The sequence below is a fragment of the Cupressus sempervirens genome, chromosome 8, assembly GCF_028749045.1.
Source record: "Cupressus sempervirens isolate cs-2001-9-10 chromosome 8, ASM2874904v1, whole genome shotgun sequence".
In the NCBI taxonomy this organism is placed as follows: Eukaryota; Viridiplantae; Streptophyta; class Pinopsida; order Cupressales; family Cupressaceae; genus Cupressus; species Cupressus sempervirens.
The window spans coordinates 213,124,219-213,144,656 of NC_143125.1; positions in this window are offsets into that span (position 1 = coordinate 213,124,219).

The following is a 20,438-nucleotide window of genomic DNA, read 5'->3' on the forward strand; positions in this document are numbered from 1 at the left end:
TCTGATACACTAGATATTGAAGAGGGAGAGATTCTTGTTGAATTAAATGATGTTGAGATTGCTTCAAGTAATCTGGATAGTTTCATAGTAGATATTGAGCTAGTATCTCATGATGAGGATAAGCGTGAAATGCAAGCTGAATGTTCTACACATCTGGAATTTGTCTTGCCCTCTAAAGAAATGATAGAAATTTTAAATTAGACACCAAAATCAATGTTGGCTGAGCCATCTTCTTTAGTTTTATGTATCCTCATCTAAAATCAGAGAGTTTATTTGAGAAGCGAGATTAGTTCTTCTCTGTAGTCTATATTTTTAAAATATTTTAAATATATATTTTCAATCGAAAAACTATATTCATTTAATTTTCTTTCATTGGATTATTTTCTATTGGATCAAGTCATCTATTTAATGAGAAATCATTAGGAAATTATAATGAGGGTTTTATCTATTTTTCTAAATATTCTATAATGTTTCTATTGGACCAAAATCAAGAATAGTTCATCACAAAATTAAGAAGGGTTCTAGAATCCTATATATTTTGTGTTATTTCCATTGGATCAAGTGGTCTAATCAAGGAGATGCCATCACAAAATCTCAAAGAGGGTTTTATCTTTCCTCTAAATGTTCTATGATGTCTCAATTAGATCAATGATCAAGGAGAGCTCATCAGAAAATCTCAAAGAAGTTTTACCAATTTTTCTAAATGGTCCAACATGTCTCTCTTGGATCAAGCATCAAAGAGAGGTTATCTCAAATTTCCAAAGAGGTTTATCGATTTCTCTATATGGTCTATGATGTCTGTATCAAATCAAGTGGTCTAATCAAGAAAATGTTCCGTGTTCAATAATGTCTCCATTGGATCAAGTGGTCTAATCAAGGAAGTGTTCTATGTTCAATAATGTCTGCATTGGATCAAGTGGTCCGATCAAGGAGAGGTCATTGCAAAATCTTAAAGAAAGTATTATCTATTTTTTTATATGTTGTATTATGTCTCTATTGAATCAAGTGATCTGATCAAAGAAAGGTCGTCCAGACATTTCCAATAGAAATCTGTATATTTCTGAAAGTATTATATAATGTCTCTAATATCTATTGCAAAAGATTTGATTTATTTCTCTAACTGTTATATGTTCTTATTTATGAGGACTGGCCTTTAATTATGTTTTTCTAAATGTGATAAGTGAGCTTATCTCATGGAGGGTCTGAGCATCATTCATTATACCCTCAAGTTGAAGAGGAAGAACCTCGGGGTTCTATGATTAGGATTTATTGTGAAGCCAACCCCAACTTTTTCATGGCTGCCCATGGCCAGCTTGCTGTCCTTTCTTTAGGAACCCCAAATGATCCCCACTAGGTAACTTCCTTTTGTAATCTTAAAATATTTTCAGGGAATGTATTATTAATTTACTTGAACTTGAATGTGGCTCTTTTTTAACATCAACATTTATTTCTCTTGGTAGCAATGGATCAAAGTGGATTCGTGGGGTCTTAGGGTGAAGGGCAATGTGCAGTCATAAAATGAAGATCAAACCATTGATTTGAAATATGTCGAAGGCAAAAAATAGTGATATTCAATGTAACAGTGACATCAACAGTGCTTTAAGATAGTACGCATCTCTTAGATAGTGAGATATCACCAACTTCCTCAACACTTTCTGCAAAATTACTATTAGTTACACATTTGACAAATTAATTCTTCATCATTCCATGAGGATTAGACTCTCACATCCATGGAATGATCATTCTTCCATGTAGAAACTCAAAACTGGTTAGAAAAAGAAAGCAAATTCCTTAACCTTGTCAGCAAATAAATGAACCAAGGTAGCAACAATGGTTTCAAAACATTCACAGCGCTTTTATAGAGATCTACTAATGTCCTTAGACCATTGACATGTCATGGAATGTGAAATTAAACAACCATCAACAAGGAAAATGTAAAAATGGTTGTTTTGTGAACGATTATGCAATGATTTTGTGAACGATTATGCATGTTCATGTGTTCGATCCTTTCTTAAGATTAATGTAAGATATACCCTGTGAAATTTGTTGATGCAACTATGACTTTAAGCCTTGGAATAAGATGAACTTCTAAGGCAATTTATAACCTTCAGAGTGAGAGATATTGCTGTTCTAAAATTGTAACAAATAACTCTAACTTGACTGAAAACCAAAATGCATGTAAAATTCAAATAATATCAGTAGTCCAGCTACTATAGGTTTCAAACTAGAGGTCAAATTCTTCAATATTTTAAAATAGACATTATTTTTGTTCTATAATCCTATTCTTGTGAGATTGATGGACTGAGCATTTCAATATTTGCCTTTGTACTCAAGAAATTGAATGCATATATTTCTTTTATGCTCATCAGTGCTATTATGCATGGATATTGTATATGCCAGCTTTATCGAATTTAATAATCACACTCAAAACCCATATCCGAAAGAAATGAAAAGGAGAAGTGTTGATATAGAAAGATATTGTTTATATTGGTTAACACTTAAAACAAAAGTATCTTGGCCAATCGGACTAATAAGCCTACGTTGTCATCCTGTGTTGATAAGAGAACCACAAACCAAAAGTGAGGCCTAAGCCAAATGTGTAAATACCATTAACAAACATCAGCCTAACCCTAGATTCACATTCTATTCAAACTCTTGCAACATGAATGGAAGCTTTGGGATAAAGTATGGACATCGAACAAGGCATAACAAAGAGGAAATTTCATTGGAAGTATTGATTGCAGTTGTCCTCATAGGCATAGAAGAAAACATACCCATGTCATGTGGACCGTTGATAGAGTAATTACAGAATATCAGAATGGAGATAGAATGGAGATAGCTCCAGCATCCTCACAGCTCATCCATAGATTGTTCCCTTTTCCTAAAGATGCCCTTGATTTTTATAAAGAATATGAGTATGTTTGAGGTTCTGGAGGAAGAAATGTATGTTGGCTATTTCAGAGCTGGTACTGGAGGGTTAGTGCAAGAACATTATATCCTCTTTGTTATGCCCTCATTATATCCTCTAGTTTTTTCAGTACGCCGGTGGTGCATCCTTCTCCAAATCAATATAATGCGAAAAAATAAGGGTGCAAATGTTTGAAATGGGCATATATTGTATGCCGCAGACCAAAACCCGCATGCCAAATGTTTTTTTTTTCAATTATAGCCCGACGACATTGCAATTTCGACACCTACATTTCCTGACGTCACAATTGTGATGCCGTCGAGCTATAATTGAAAAAAAAAATCCAAAAACACATAACATTTTCTCGCCGTCGCAAATTGACCCCTAATGTATTAGTGATATGATAGATGGTGTTATCTTATGCTTTATTTTGCATGTTAGATTTCTTTTCTACATATGATGTAGTATGACTTAGGAGTGACATTCCTATTTGATAATACCGATGATCTCTTCAGTAATTTTGGAATGTTAGGCACGAAGGGATGGCTAGGGCCCACGATGGTCCAATGATGCTATTTATGGTTGGGAGGAACCGTGCACTTAGTTAATTATGTTTGTGATAAATGGTTATCTTTTATGATGATGTATCATGTATGACATGTGTTTACCTTTACTTTGTTGCATCATGGATTAGATTTAGAATGATGATATACTTTATTTTCACATATGTATATTCTTTTAAGCCTTTCATACCCTGTGGCATGTACAACAAATGATTGAGCAATTGGTAATGTAATTTATGAACATTGGACTTTTCATTATTATTTTATGTGGATGTAGTATTAGATGGAATCATTAATATTAGTTGATTTAGATGTAACTCAATGTTAAGGGATCCTTAAAGAATGTAACTTGTTATGTATGCTATGTTTACTTTCATTTGGATTGTTGCTATTGCTTCCGTTATATGTATAAGTTGTAAATGGTTTTTACATTCATGTTTGAAAAATAAAATAAAATAAATACTACCAAAATTAGTGGAACTTTAGGTTAATTCTTTGGATCCCTTGGCGGGGCGTTACATCAAACCTAGTGTTACATTCTAACCAATGTATCAGTCAAAATACTTTAATCAAGGTTGACCTAACAATCATTTTGTAAATCCTTCAATCAAGGTGACATTCTAATGGAATGTTCTAAAGTTCTCTAAAAAGGTCACTCCTAACATGGTGATTAAATTTTTTTACAGGCTCACATTTAATAGTGTGTTGTATAACCATTAATAGGGTTGGCTCTTAACCAAGCTCACTTCAGAAGAGTGAAAAATTGGTAGCATGTTACTTGGTAGTTTTTCCCAAATTGGGTTTCCACATTAACTCCTTGTGTCAACATGTTATTTTCATGTGTGGATATTATTGTTTTTCATGTTATATTTAATAGTGGTTTATTTACAGGTAGTTGAGACATATAGAGACAGAGAGTTAAGATATTGCATGAAATGTTAAATTGTTGAAGTTATGCTGTATAGATAGAGTGGGTTTCTAAGATCGATTAATATGTTTGAAGTTAGTAAAAGTTGAATGAGTACATCTACACTTGAGGGTAACCGATTCACACCCCCCCCCCTCCCCCCCGCCCTCTCATTTATTCTAAATCATTATAATAGATGTGACCAAAGGTGAAATTGAGGTTTTGTTGAGGTGCCAACATCTACAAAAACAATTAGTATCCAAGAAAATTCCTCCAATAAATACTATTGTCTGTGTTAACGATAAGATATACCGCATATCACCATTGTCATTACATGGTTTTAGATTATTTTCCATGGATGACATAAAATTATCTTACAATTAAGTTAATGAATTGATGAAGTATGTCAGATCTTGTTACAATTACAAAAGTTGGATATAGATTGTTCAATATAAAAAAAGTATGTGTAGGTATGCACTCTCAACAAATTATATACAACAGAAAGACAATGATCAAAGTAAAAGAGTGGCTATGTACATTGATGGAAGGGAAAATGTAACAAGAATATTACACATTTTATGAATAGTACATGACTTGGGTCAAATAATAAGAAACCTAATTGCATATTTTAGGCACACAAGGTAAATCATGAATTCATATGTGCAATGAAATCAATAACTATAGGGGAAGAGGTTCTAATTGATTACAATTTGAATCGCGTAAACCTCATTGTAATTATACAAATTAGATAGAAGGAAAATGTTATATTATAATGTTATTTTCTTGAGTTTTTTGGATGATTTTGATAGTGTTAATAATATTGTTGTCCCAGATGAATGTTCATGGAAAGGGAAAGGCACCTTCAGGACCTCAAGAGGCCTTACCAAATACAAACTAAGTATTATGTGATGATGATATCACATATTCCACACACCTAGTGCAAATGATGCAAACATCAATTAGAAAAATTAATAAATAAATTATTAAGTTGTCATCCATATACCCTTCAATTGTTGAGATAGATGAGAGGGTGCAAAATTTGTTGCGGCAAGAAAAAAACTTAGGAGTAAGTAGTAATGAATTCTTCAACTATGATAAAAGTTCAATAGTGGTTTATATTTTATATTATTTTATGTCATTAACTAAAATATGTATATTTTTCCATTACATTGTTCTAAATGTACCTAGTGTACCTAATGGCCATGAACAAGGTTCTATTGGTGGTTCAAGTGATGCCTATGTTCTATACATTATTACTACTCTTTTGAACTTGTGAACTTTCATTTTTTAATGCTAGTGTTATTGCTCATATATTTATTATGATGTGGATGTAGAGGTGATGTGAAGACACCCTTCAATACCATCAAACTCATAGGATCCTATTGATCCCTTCTTGATTTCATCAACAAATTAACTTATTAGAGGAATTAAAACTCATATATTCATTATTCCTAGTCCTTGAACTCAACTAACACATTAACTTTCTTAAGTTCAATCATTTGTTCATGTTCAATTCAAATAGGTTCATTTATCTAGAGAATATCTATCTCATCATATTCACCAAAAAGTTAAACATAATGGAGGCCTAATCTATCAGATCATCATCTCACGAGATCCTTCATTGGATCAACTTGAGGCACTTTAACTTATTTTGGCTTAACACTTCAATAAGACATTACAAAAATCAATCAACATTGATATAAGACAATCAATCACCATGGATACATTCATTCAACTTATTAGAGGCATCAAAACTCACATCTTCATTATTCCTAGTCCTTGAAGTCAACTAACACCTTAACTTTCTTAAGTTCAATCCTTTGTTCAAGTTCAATTCAAATAGGTTCATTTATTTAGCAAGCGTCATATCTAGTCATATTCATTCAATATGCTCAACATAATGGAGGCCTAATTTTTTATATTAGCATCTCACAATATATTTCATCCGATCAAATTGAGGCACTTTAACTTATTTTGGATTAACACTTCAACAAGGCATTACTAGATTCAATCAACATTCATTCAACTTCATAACCAAATAATACTTTCCACTAGCCCTTGATACTTTGTATCCATATCCACTCCAACATGCATTTTACCTTCTAATGAACCTTACAACTTTTTCTAGCCCTTTGAACATATCAACATAGATGCAATGTTCCCCTTTAGGTCTACCAAAATTTTGGTGTTTTGGCATAAGGTGGATGGAGGGAGGAGTATAGAGGGAGATAGTACGATGGATGGAGGGAGGTAATATAGAAGATGGTGGGAGGAGTACAAAGGGAGATAGTTTGGTAGATGGATGGAGGTTTACAGAGAGAGGTAGTATGGTGGATAGAGGGAGGAGTATAGAGGGAGGTAGTACAACAGATGGAGGGAGGAGTACCAAGGGAGGTAGTTCGGTGGATGGAGAGAAGAGTACAAAGGGAGGTAGTACAATAGATGGAGGAAGGTAGTACAATAGATAGAGGGAGGAGTATGGAGGGAGGTAGTATGATGGATGGAGGGAGGAGTACAAAGGGAGGTAGTATGATGGATGGAGGTAGTATGGTGGATGGAGGGATGAGAATGGTGCAAAAAATGGAGGGTATTGCACAAAGCTTCGAAATAGAGTACAAAATTATATGCAACTAATATTAGAACACCAAATCCATCAAATAAATTCCAAACATAAATAGATATTGAATACATATAACCTCCAATTAATACTCACATACAAAGATGGTGCTTCGATTTGCCAGATCTAATCAAAGTATTGCAGGCGATGGATTAGGGTGAGGGTTGAATCCCATCGAAATTGGAAAACCAAGTAGGGATGATCTTCTACTTTCAAAATCGAAAAAAAATCTAGAACTCCAACAAGAATTTTCAAATACAAGAAAAAATCTAAATCGCATACTAACAACTTCCTACATGCCACACATAAATACCCCTTCAGAAAAAACTCATGAGGGTTTAAAAAATATGTCGACATGACAAAAACCTACAAATAATTAATAAAAAGTGGGCCCCTTTATTAAATAATTAATCATCCAAATAGTATTATTTAAATTTTGGGACCATTAATTATTTAAAGTATTTTATTGAAATTGGGGATATTACAAATGTAATGCCCCGCCTGGAGATCCTTGGAACACAAGGATAAAACATGCACTGAATAATTTTTTTTAAAGATAAGTCACTTAACAACAACAACATAAAGTGACCAAGTGAAAGAATGAAACACAAAGATAAGGTGATGAGAATAGGGAACACAACAAGACTCACATGTTCACCTACACCAGCAGAAGTCTTACAACTACTCGCAAAGATCTCCAAGCTCTAAACCACAAATCACAACCAAGACCGCACAAATCATGAGAATATACTGAGGGTATGTTCTCTTTCAAACTCAAGGTAAAATCTCCTAACATGGTTAGACATACAAGTCCATATCCAAAAAACATATTGTAATCAATAATCACAAGCAAAGAGCAACAATAGTCATGCGAAAGATGGGGACTCAAAGTTACCATCACTCATCTACCAAATGCCATGCTAGAAGATAAATAATACATTTTAAACCCCATAGAAAGACCATTTTGAAATGAAAAGGTGTGAAATCCAAAAAGAATTCCAAAACCAAATTTCAAACCTTCCTCAGCCAAACCTAATTGGCTCTTTTTTCTCACGTGAGGAAGTGCATTGGTCTCAAGTTTCACAAAGGGAACTGCATCACTGCACATGAGAAAGTGCATTACTCTACACGAGGAAGTGCACTACTCCACATGAGGATCCACATCATGCCATGTGAGTAAGTAAAAACTCTATGCGAGGAAGTACATTCTCGCACAAGGGAGAATGTCTATCTACATGAGACAATACATGCTCACATGAGGAAGTAGCTTTCCCATGTGAGGATTGCCAAAAAAAACTAAAATGAAGCATGATGAAAATGCATAAAAACATAAAAGCTCCACACTAGGGAGTACCAGATCCACGTAAATCAAGGAATGATCACTTGAGAGCATAAAATACAAGATGTCGTCCAATAGTAAGGAGAAAACATCTATCCATCTAATCCATAACAACATATGAAAGAACATGTAGAAAGAAACATTACAATTAACATACATGGTTCATAAACCAAACATCATAGGAAGGAAAGCATAAGCATTTAAGCACCAACACAACTAAAACTAGTGCATGGTTCCTCCCAACTATAATAGCATCATGAGACCTCAAAGGCCCTAGCCATCCCTTACGTGTAAAATCCCAAACTGCCAACTAGATAGTCAGAGCTAACTTATGAGGGCATCACGACTGCAAAAGTAACTAACATCATAAGAACAAGAAGATCTAACATGCTAATCTAACAAAGCATAGATACTTCAACTAGCTGTGAATCATATCATCTAACCATATGCTACAACATTATAATAAAGGAATGCACTAACAAAACTAACATCTTCTAAAAATGACATTCATACATTCCAATGAAAGCATAAATCACAAGGGAAACATGCTTTGGAAAACCCAAAATACCAAGTGAACATCGAACCTCGGTCTCAACTGGAAAATAAACCATCTTTGTACACCAGTCCCCAGTAGTGGTATAGGTAGCTACACCTCCCAACCACGCAAAACCCATAAGTTCACTCTTGTTGTGCTGATGGAGATAATGATCCAACCATAAAGACATATAAAGCAAATTTCCATGGCTAACATTCACACTAGATAGTAAAGATGACTGATACCAAGAACATGAGACAATGCAAGTACTACAAGTCCTAGTCAGACACTCAATGGGTAACTATGTAGGGACTCACTGCATGGAGAGTTGCTTGGCATTAGATAACCCAAGCTTGGTATCATGCGGGATCAACTTCCCAATGGAAGGCTCTCACATTGTGTCCTTTTATTATCTTAGTTTTATTACCCAATATTTTATTTAGTTATCACTTGTTTAAAACTTCTTCATGCCAACCCTCTAGCCTAATAATCACTAGTCTATGAGATAGAATCCCCCTCCATGGTTCTACCCTACCCTACCCATGCTCATCCAATAATGAGTGCTCATAGGCATGCACATTCCCAACCCAACCCCAAATGAACATACTCATCGAAATATAAACAAGAGTTTGGCCCTCGCAAGTCACTCGAAAAATGCACATGCATGTGCTCTTGTATGGTGTACCACCATCATGAAGGTCATAAAACTAAGGGTTGGATGAGAACACAAGCAAAATAACACTCAACCAAATACAAGCTCAGGAGGACAAATTCTACACGAATCACAAAATACAATAAAACCATACATCATGAACTCACTCAATTGACCTCAATCCAGGAGGATGGATTTTACATGAATCCCAATGATGCAACCAAACCACACACCATGAACTTACTCAACCAGCCTTAATCTAGGAGTATGGATTCTACACGAATCCTAGCATCCATGAAAATAACAAGGGTTTGACCAGAACAATAACATTAGATACAAAATCACTCAACTGAACACAAGGTTAGGAGTACAGATGCGACACACATCCTAGTACAAACATAAGGATACAATAATGGTTGGATTGACATCCTAGGAATAATCTAAATCCACGACCGACACTCATGCTAAGAAAACCTAAGAAAATTGGGCAACACACAAATTGAGGCAAAAACCTCAAAACTCAAAAACTTAAAAATAAAAACCCATTTGGTCTTAGGACACAAAAGCCACAAATATCAAATAAAATTAGGGTTTGGAGTCTGTACTCAAAAATGGCTAGCATAACAGTGCAAAACCCCAAACCCCCATCTTAGAAAATAGGGAAATGCTCATACCCACCCAATCGGGTAGAGCTAGTACTCAGAAATGGAGGGGAATACTAGTTCTCAACCTCCTAACAAATGGCTACCAAAAACAAAAGTAGAAACAAAGCTGAAACATTAAAGTGGGAGAGCCCTACCTCATAGCCAAAAGGGCTAAAAAGGAAGGCAACTAGATAAAATAAATATCCCATAGCTCCCACAATGAACAGAACAATAATTCCTCATGAAGAGGATTTTTGGTTTTACCCTCAAAATTTCTAATTCAAAAGTGAGAAGTGAGGAATTAAATTTCTTTTTAGATACTTATTCACTTTTTGAGTGAATAAAGGATTAGGGTAAATAACTAGGTCACCCAGTTAAACCTTGAATCAACCCAAATGAAAACAGGATATTCCAAGTAATTGGAATTCATCTATGAAAAAGTTGTCGAGAATTAAAATTAATTAAAATAAAGCCAAAAAATTCCTTAATCCAAAATCACAGAATTCCTTAATTACTTTCATGACAATTGCAAACCTTTAAATGTACAGACATGATTATGGGTCTAATCACATAATGCAAATGAGTATAGATTTATTCAATCATTAGAGGGCTTAATTTAATCAATTAAATAAGATAGATCGACCATATAGTGACAACATTGGTTAAATATGAACAACTAAATCACTAACTCCACGTGTCACTGCCAGGGATATAAATCCTGCACACTAAACAACATGATCAAGTGCAATTGCATATAATAATATAGATAAAGTGTTAAATGCATTAAATTACATTAAATAACCATTTTGCATAAATTACCAAAATGAACAAGGTTAATATCCGCAACACATAACCAATGAATCCAACATGGACAATTCATTTCTAATTATTTAAGCATTTAATAATGGTTGTTGAACAACATAAAAAGACAATTAAAACACATAAGTAAACATGGTAAAATACATGACTAGCCACTGCTATAGGAACCTAGTCCAGTGTAGCAGGATAATAATACACAATGTAATCTCTACACACATCTTAGGGTAATCACGGAACAACACCATGATACCACATCAATCCTGGTAACCACTAGCAGAAACCTTAGTGAATGATCTAACACATCATGATCTCATGTATCGGCCATAAGCATAATCAAAGTAACTGATACAGTAATATAAATCCAATCACCTCAAGGGTGTAGACCACTCATGGTCCCAATCATGATCACTTCCCAAGGAAAGATCATTAAGGTTGCATCCATCAGGATGACTTACAAAAATCAAATAGGAGAGGCACTACATCAAATCCTCACTACCAAAAGATTTTTTTTCCTCAAGCAACCCACAAACTCTAAGATCCAAAACCATGCACAAACGTGGATAACTATATCTGTTGGAAACTTCATGCTTCTTTAGGATCACATGAGCATAAATAAATTCAATTGAGATGAGTAGACCACTATCAAGCCTCCATTGTGCCACTTTGATAAAAGCAATGCTATGTACAAAACCACCAGGATCTTAGAGAAGCCAATCATAAAACACAGCGAGGCTCCAATCCAAAACCTTCATACTACCATGCTCATAAATTTCTTTAGGGATCTCACAACTTAGGTACAATTTGTAGTTTCCATGAGGATTCCCCTCATGGGAAGAGGTGTTAATCATGTATGCCTCAGGCCCAGCTAAAGGGTAAACTCCATATTTAGCCAATTTTAAATATTTCTCATGCAAATAATCCTCAATCAAGTCTACATCACCAAGAAGCTAAATGACTAGTAGAAGAGCTTGCTTATTTAGAGGATCGCTGGTAGAACTCATGTTTCTATTAGGTTGATCGTCGAGTGTTGGTTCAATGATATATGTGCAAGTGTCTTCTTCCAAAATCCTTTCTTTCATCTTAGAATTCAGTACCAAATAGATTATATCTTTGTAGTAGATGATATAATCGACTAACTTGTATTGATTGTCTTGAATGTCATCAACAATTAGTCTACATGAAAAAGTGTTCTTGGAGTATTCAAACAACTAAACTGCATTACAATTAGTTGGAAAATGAGATATGGCATCGATGGGTGCCATAGTGTGATCCCAAGTCCACACTTTTAATTCTCCCAAAAGGCTAGCAAAATCACCAACTCTAATACAATTGTAATGTTCCCCTCCAGGTGGGAGGTTTGTGTACAAAAATATTCGTGTATTGGTGTACAGTGGATGGAAGGAGGAGTATGGAGGGAATAGTGGATGAAGGGAGGAGTATGAAGGGAGGTAGTATGAAAGATGGAGGGAGGTAATTCAATGTATGGAGGGAGGTGGTATGGTGGATGGAGGGAGGAGTACAAAGGGAGGTAGTATGATGTATGGAGGGAGGATTATGGAGGGAGATAGTTTGGTGAATGGATGTAGGAGTGTAGAGGGAGGTATTATGGTAGATGGAAGGATGAATATAGAGGGAGGTAGTAGGCACTACTAAATTTGGGCCTAAATTATGACGACAAACCATCATAATTGTGATGGCCACCCATCACCCAAGTGACAAAACCATGAAATGACTCCCATTGGATGGGGCATAAGACTTTTGGTATCAAAAATTGTGATGACAAGGGCGTCTATCACAATTGTGATAGATAAAATTGTCATAACTTGGAATAATGAAGGGGCAAGAGTTCATGTTGATGTCATTGCAATAGTCTAATGTTGTAATGATGATGTCTTAAGCTTTCAATCCTTCGTCACAATTGTGATGTCCATGTGATAGCTATGCTATGGAAGTGACATTGATCCATCAGACATAGCCATTGTAATTGTGATGGTTTTGCGACAGCTATGCTATGCAAGTGATGAATAGCCATCAAAACATGTCATTATATTTACGATGGCTAACCAAATTATTTAAAAAAAAATGTTGCTTAATGTTTAATGTTTAATGATATGCATCCAAAGACAAAAAAATTTTTGCGACTTTTATGTTTGAGGCAGGTTGGTCCTTTTTCAGCTTGACCTCTATTTTGCACTTTTTGTTTCTAAAATAGTGGTTAGTAATTTCTTTTGGATGTATATACAATATTCCCATGATATTGACTTGTTATGGCATTTCATTTCATAACTTCAATGGCATGTTTCTAAAAGTGAACAAAGAAACAATGAACATGTTGCATCAGGTTGAGCCATATATGACCTTTGGGTATGTTCTTGGTCAGTTATAAGCATTATGTAGATCAATTTATTTCATAGATTCTTGTGTCTCTTGTTATTTAATTCTCTTGCTTAATTCTTACTAGATATCCAAATTTAAAAAGCATAAGAGGGATGATTTACAAGAGAGGTTATGGAAAGGGTGATAAGTAGATTCCTTTGACTGACAACTCTATCATTGAAAAGGTTCTTGTGTTCATGATGCCTTTTTGTTAGTCAATATGCTTTTCCAGTGCTTATTATTTCTACCTTGTTGCTTGTGAATAGGTTTTATATAAATATGGCATAATCTGTATTGAAGATCTTATCCACAAGATTTTTATTATTGGCCCCAACTTCAGGAAAGAAATTTTTTTTTTGTGGCCATTTAAACTCAGCTCTCCATCTAGTGGACTAAAGTAGAAACACAACTACTACATTGAAGGTGACAATGCTGGCAATCATGAAAAGTCATACATTAAGATTAGACTGCTTAATAGGCCCTATTCCATTGGAAATTCAATCTCTCTTGGCCTCCTTTCCTCTAATTGAAAACTTCTCAACAAAATTTATTCCCTCCTCAATCTCAAATAATTCAAGCTTAGTAGAATTGGCCCTTTATAGCAATAGCTTGACTGGTAGAATCCCACTAGAGTTAGGCAAGCTCTCTAACCTCAAGCTTCTATATCTACAGGGAAATTAGCTAAAAGGTACCATCGTAGCCACGATTGCTAATTATCCCCAACCGAGTAGACTTGATTTGTCTTTCAATCATCTCAGTGGAGCATGTTGGCCTTCTTTTTCACATTTTAAAAATTCTTCAAAATTATAGTGAAAATCTTGTTATCCATTGAGAATTAGGGATTGTGTGTCTTCAAATTGTTATGGCCCTAGATAAAATCCCTATTTTTTTTTACCCTAGTGTTGTTTGTGCCTTGAGTCTAAAAAATGGGGTTGCATTTATTCATATTTTAAAAATCCGCATAGGAAATCTTTTATAAGCCCTAAATACCTTTGGAGAAAGCCCTTTATTATATGATTTTTGCGCAATATTTTAATATTTTCCCAAAAAATCCTTTTATCCTAGCACATATGTCCTTTTTAACCATGGGTTTACCTTAAATCAGTTTGCACAGTGTTATTTTGAAACCCTTAACCTTTGGAGAGTTTATTTCATTGACCATCAATAAGTTTAAAATCGACAATTGGTGTATCCCCACATTATGAAGTTGCACAAAGTTTAAACAAATTAGGGAAGCAAGGTGATGACACCTATCCTAGTGGGCCCCCTTTTCTTTGGTTTTAAAGTAGTTAATCATGCAAGTCCCTAATCGTCAATCAGATGAAGATCGACACCTCTTGCATCCCCGCATTTTGAAAATGTGGGAAATTTAACCAAAGCAAGGAAGCTAGAAGCTGCCATGTGGACAAAGTGAGACTGGGTTTCAATTGGTGGGCCACAAAAATGAACTATCAGAGAAAGTGACTGATTAGCATTCGCTGATTGGTTTGAAGTGCTGACAAGGACAAATGAAGATCATTTTCTTGTAACCATCAATTAGATTAAGATCGACGCTCATTGCATCCTTGCATTCTAATAGTATCTGAATTTTAATGAAAGTGGGGAAGCGAGGTTGTGACATGTGGACAAGGTGGGTCAGCCACTTTGTGAGCTACCAAGTAATGCTGAGTTGGATAAAGTGCCAAGTGATTCATCTTAATTTGCTATAGGTATAAGGTGGATGCTGAGTTGGATCAATGAGACTGTAATTTCAAAGTGAACGTAGTAATAAGAAGGATCACTCAAGATCGTCGAACAAAAGATGATCGATGATTATTGCTTCCCTATATTTTAAAGATGTGCGAAGTTTGACTAATGTGGGGAAGTGAGAGGTTGAAATGTATCTAAATTTTCAAAAAGGTAATGCAACTCTTATAGTTTTAAAGCTTGATCATCCAATTTTGTGTAAATCAACAAATAGGGTTCAAATTTTGTGGTGTGGCTTGAAATATGACTGTTAGAACATTAACTCTGATAAATGTGAATTCTTGTGTAGCCAATTGCCATAAAATTTGTGTTTTCTCTCATTATTGAGTACCAAGTTATAGAATTCTTAGAGTGAGGAAATAGTTAGAGCTCAAATTGCATTTTCTCAAAGCAGCAAATTATTGCAAACAAAATTCTCAGTAAAGTAAACAAATTTATTTGGGTGAGTATTAAAAATCTTTGGTTAATTGAGAAATTGTAGTTGTAACTAAGATGATATATATAATATGTCTCCATGAAGGGATTTTTTAGGAAAGGTAGATTACTAGTCAAGAGCTGTGCATGATTATTTTCTCGAACAACTACCACAATCTAATAATGAGTCTACTAAAGGGAAGGAACTAATGACTAAAAACCATAGATTATTAGTTAGTGAGGGTTTCTATAACAAAGCCAACTAGTTAAGAGACGCCCAGACATCTACTAGGGGTTTAGAGCTTTTTTGCAAATGATTTTTAGAGAGAAAACTCAATACTCCTCTAAACAATGTATGGGAGTTCAATATTGGAAAGCTAGTTGTTTTGGGTGTTTTCTTTGATGATGACTTGCTAGCAATGATAGAAAAGAAATATGACCCCATATCAAGGATAGTCAAAAATCATGCTGGGGATAATCTCTTTAGGGTTTCATTAGAGGTGATTAGGGAAGTTTTCAAATGAAACCCTAATTATGCAATGCATAAGAAAATTTATTTGGAGGATTTACAAGAAAGATATTATGCACAAAGGGTATACCTAAGGAGAGGGCCATTGCAGGAACATTTTGTTAAAATAGGTCAATTGCCATTGGTGACTACAATACTCTAGAGCCATTGCTAAAGAAATATTTCAATCATAGGGCTCAGACACTCTATTTTTCTCTCTACAAAATATTTCAAATGAATGAATAGGATCACATCCAAGGATCCATTATTTTTATCATTGATCAGACATTGCAATATGGAATGAGTTTAATTTTTGATTTCGCTACATATTTAACAGAAGAAAAATACATGATGGATTAATAGGCATAAATAAGGCTAAAGTTGTAAAACCATTCTGTTGGTACTCAATATTGATGTACATGTGTTTATACAAGGGTGTTACTTTTTTTCTCTAAAGAGATGAAAATGGAATTAGAAAAGGATGAGAGAAATTATCTATTTAGTTGGGAGCATAGACATGACTTGGGAGGTCACTAATGCCAGTTTTGTCAGTCTTGACAGATATTTTGCTTCCAAGCTAAGGCTTCTATTGACTGGAGATAACCCTAGAATACCTTAGTCCTCGTTGGAATTAATTAGACCAAAGGATCATGCCAAAGGACTAAAGGTGAGCCATAATTGGGGAGACATTATCCCATATTCTGTCTCTACTATGTTCAAAGTATATGGTTTCCTTGGGAAACCACATGTGCTGCCATATCAAGTACCTTTGAAGGCAGGAAAAACATAACTCTTATGGAAAATTAGAGGGTTAGAAGAAAAGGAACTATTAGGTAGATCTAAAGGTACTTTCTTCCCTTAAATTACTGTCATCCACAATTTTGTTTTTATCAAGAAGGGACAAAGGCAATTAGATTTTTTTTAAGACAAATACCAGATGGCCCAGTCCCATTCTTGTTTTATAGATCCTGAATGTTTCTATGATTTGTTTATGGAAAGAACAAGAGCCAAGTCACATGAACATATTGTTTATTTTCCTAAAGATATAATCAAAAATTAATTTCACTACAAGAGCAAGAGGTTAGAAAAGAAAAATGGAAAGTGTACAATAGGGTGTTGGAATTTGTCAATGCTTTTGAGCCAAAGTATAATCCCCTTATTGATAAGAAATATTGGGGTGCTAAAATAGATATGCTAATGAACAAATTTTTTGGGTTTATACAAACTTTAAATGAAAAGAAAATGATTTTGACTCAAACTTATCTAGACAAGGCCATTGAGGTAGAAAATAGGTTGGCTAGCAGAGCATTCATAAGCCCGAGCCAATGTACATTGCAGAAGAGAGCTGGTTATGTTGTGGCAAGAAATATTCAACCTCTGCCTCTCTATAAGAGAAAACTATTAGAGAGTCCACCTACTACACCTATTGCAAAGAAGTAGAAGCTAGAATAGGGTTCCTCTTCCAAAATTGAAGAATATCCTCCTTCATAAACCCCTATTTGAATAGATGATGAAGACTCTTTAAAGGAGAAAATGAAATAGATGAGAGGTGAAAGAAATATTGTTATAACTACTGCAGAAATAGAAGAAGGAGCACTTGAAGAGCCTTCCATGCCATCATTAGCCCTTACTATAGGAGATTTTCAAGGTAAATAAATTGACCTTGTGGTGGAATAGGCATCTAAGAAGTTTTTGGATGATGAAAACTTTGTAAAATCTAGAGCATTTACTCAATTTTTGTGGAGAAGCAATATTAGCAAATTTGAGGCAAAGTGCAAGAAATTTAAAACATAGCAACCTACTAGGCAAGACTCTAAAATTGAAGAAGAGATCAAGGCTAGCCTCATAGAGGAATTTGGGAAAATAACCCCTAAGGGGGGAAGATAATTGTTGAGAGATTTAGGGGTCATGATAGTACCAAAATGGGACATCGCTAATGCAATGGCTTTTGATATAGTAAGAAAGGAAAAAGATACCCAATTCAAATTCGAGGAGGAAGTCTTGCAAGCTCATAAGGGGTTGAAATATAGTGATGATAATAAAGCTTTGGTCATATGGTCTATTCAAAAGAGAGACAAAGCCAAGATTCAAGAAGTCTCAGATTATGAGCACATAGACAACCTTGTGGTCTATAGGGTAGAAGAAGTAGATAGCAACAAAGTGGCTAGAATGACTAAAGAAATGACTAATTTTGGAGAAAAAAAGTTCTCAAAATTAAATGATAAATTTGAGAGGGTTTTGGATGCATATGAAGAAATAGGGAGGAAGATACACCAACTAGAAGGTACAATTACTCAAATGGAGAAATGATTTGGAAAAAGAAAGGTAGGTACACAACCTGGTCATCTTAGGATTGCTTATCCTCCTCCTCCTCCAGTACTACCTTTCAATACCATCCCAATTGTAGAAGTTCCTGATACCCCCACAAGAACCCCAATTCTACACAGTTGAGGAGCTAGAAGATGAAAAGGCAAAATTATGGTCAATGCATGTAGAATTGTGAATTAAGCATGAAGATAGAATCAAAGATACAATTGTGTATCTAGTGGATAGAGATGGTTGGCCCTCATTTTACTTTGAATTATCAAAATTAGTGGAGATATGGAATGAGTTAATAAATAGTGAGACAACTTTAAGGCCAATTTTGGATAAGTGGGTTAGCAGGGATGATCTTATCACAACTCTTTGCTATCATGTGATTGATTTTTCTAATGAACAAGTTGAAAGAACTTTTGACTAGGATACTAATCTTTTGGAATTTGATCACAAGAGAAATTTTTTGTAGAGAAAGATAAATAATTGTTTCATTTAATACCTAGGTAAATTTTTTGATCTCTTTCCACATGTGATTAAAAGTATAGGCCAAAAAAGAGAAAAGGAGGAATGGGCTAAAGAATTGAATGAATTGATGAGCATCAGGCTTAATATAGTTGTGAATGATGAGAAAAGTATATTTGGTTTGCCAGAACTATAGAGGAAGTGATACAAGTAAAGTTATTTTTTGATTCTTTTAAACAAGATTTTCAAGAAATAAGAAAGTTTGGAAGAAGTATCTTAAGAAAGGAGCAATAAATATTGAATTTTAATTAGCTTGATGATATACTTTTTGACAAGTGGGTAACTAATTACTCACCAACAATACAACTATTGCAAGAAGTAGTTGAAGTAGAAAGTGTAGACAAAGTAATGGTTACATAAAGGATGTAGTTACTTGATGTGTTCGTTCAAATAGAAGGAATAAATGAAGAACAACCAATTGTAACCATGGACATGGTAGTTCAAACTGATAATATGGCAGGGGATCAACAAATTGTGATAAATATCTAGATCATTGAACCTGATACATAAAGTGCAAACCAAGTGGTCCCAAAATTAGAAGAACAACAAGTGTAATAGAACCAATCACAAGATGCATTGGATTAGCAAGCAATTATAAAAATAGAATTGGTCCCACTATGAGGAGATGAATGATAAAGAAATTCTATTGAAAAGATACAAGGAAGTGCCAAAGTTTTGTCTTTTTGTGATAGCGACAACTTTTGTCCTTTTGTAAATCTTTTTGTTCTAAGGATAGTTGTCATTTTCCCTCTATGCCCGTAGCTTGTTGCATCTCACACTATATAAGATAGTTCCCAAGGCTAGAGGAGGGTCCAAAATATGTATAATTTTTAGTGTTATGCTATCTGTAGTTGGTCCAGTCAGTCTTTGTGTCAAAGTTTTGTGATGTATTTCATTTTGTAAGTCTGAGAATACAAGTGAACATTGAATTATAGTTTGTCATATCTTGAGTTATTTATGAGATTTATATAAGTAATGTATGATTTTCAAGGGAAATTAATACAAAAGGAATGCTCTGCAATATCCGTGTCTTTGAATTTTGTCTCCATTTCCATATGTCTGTAACTTTGAAATTGAATGAACAAGTTTCTTTCATTTTAATGCAACTTGGATGGGTTGTATGTCTTTCCATTGATTGCTTTTAATTCAAGTTAAGTAAATGCTTTCATTGAATTGATAGGGTTTCTAGGTATATGGGAAGGATTTTAATAAGAATGAAATTTAATGGTAACTGTTGATAAAATTAATTGTAAGGCAATTAATTAGGTCAAGGTTTTGTTGGATAGACTCTGTATACTAATGGATAGGACACTGATCATCAACTCAGATGCAAACTATTAAAGATCATGTGGTTGCACAAAGCACAAAGTCAAATCAAATCAACTTTTACTTTTCTATATGAATAAATAGATTGTCAGTCAGCACTTATTTGCAATAGTTTTATGTGTGTTATAGTTAGCTGCTATAATCAAGAAGTTATTACAAATTCAAGACGAATTGTGACCATTTTTTCTATAGGGGATAGATTTGAAGAAAAGAATACCAGTGAGTGAATTGTGAAGAAAGTATCAA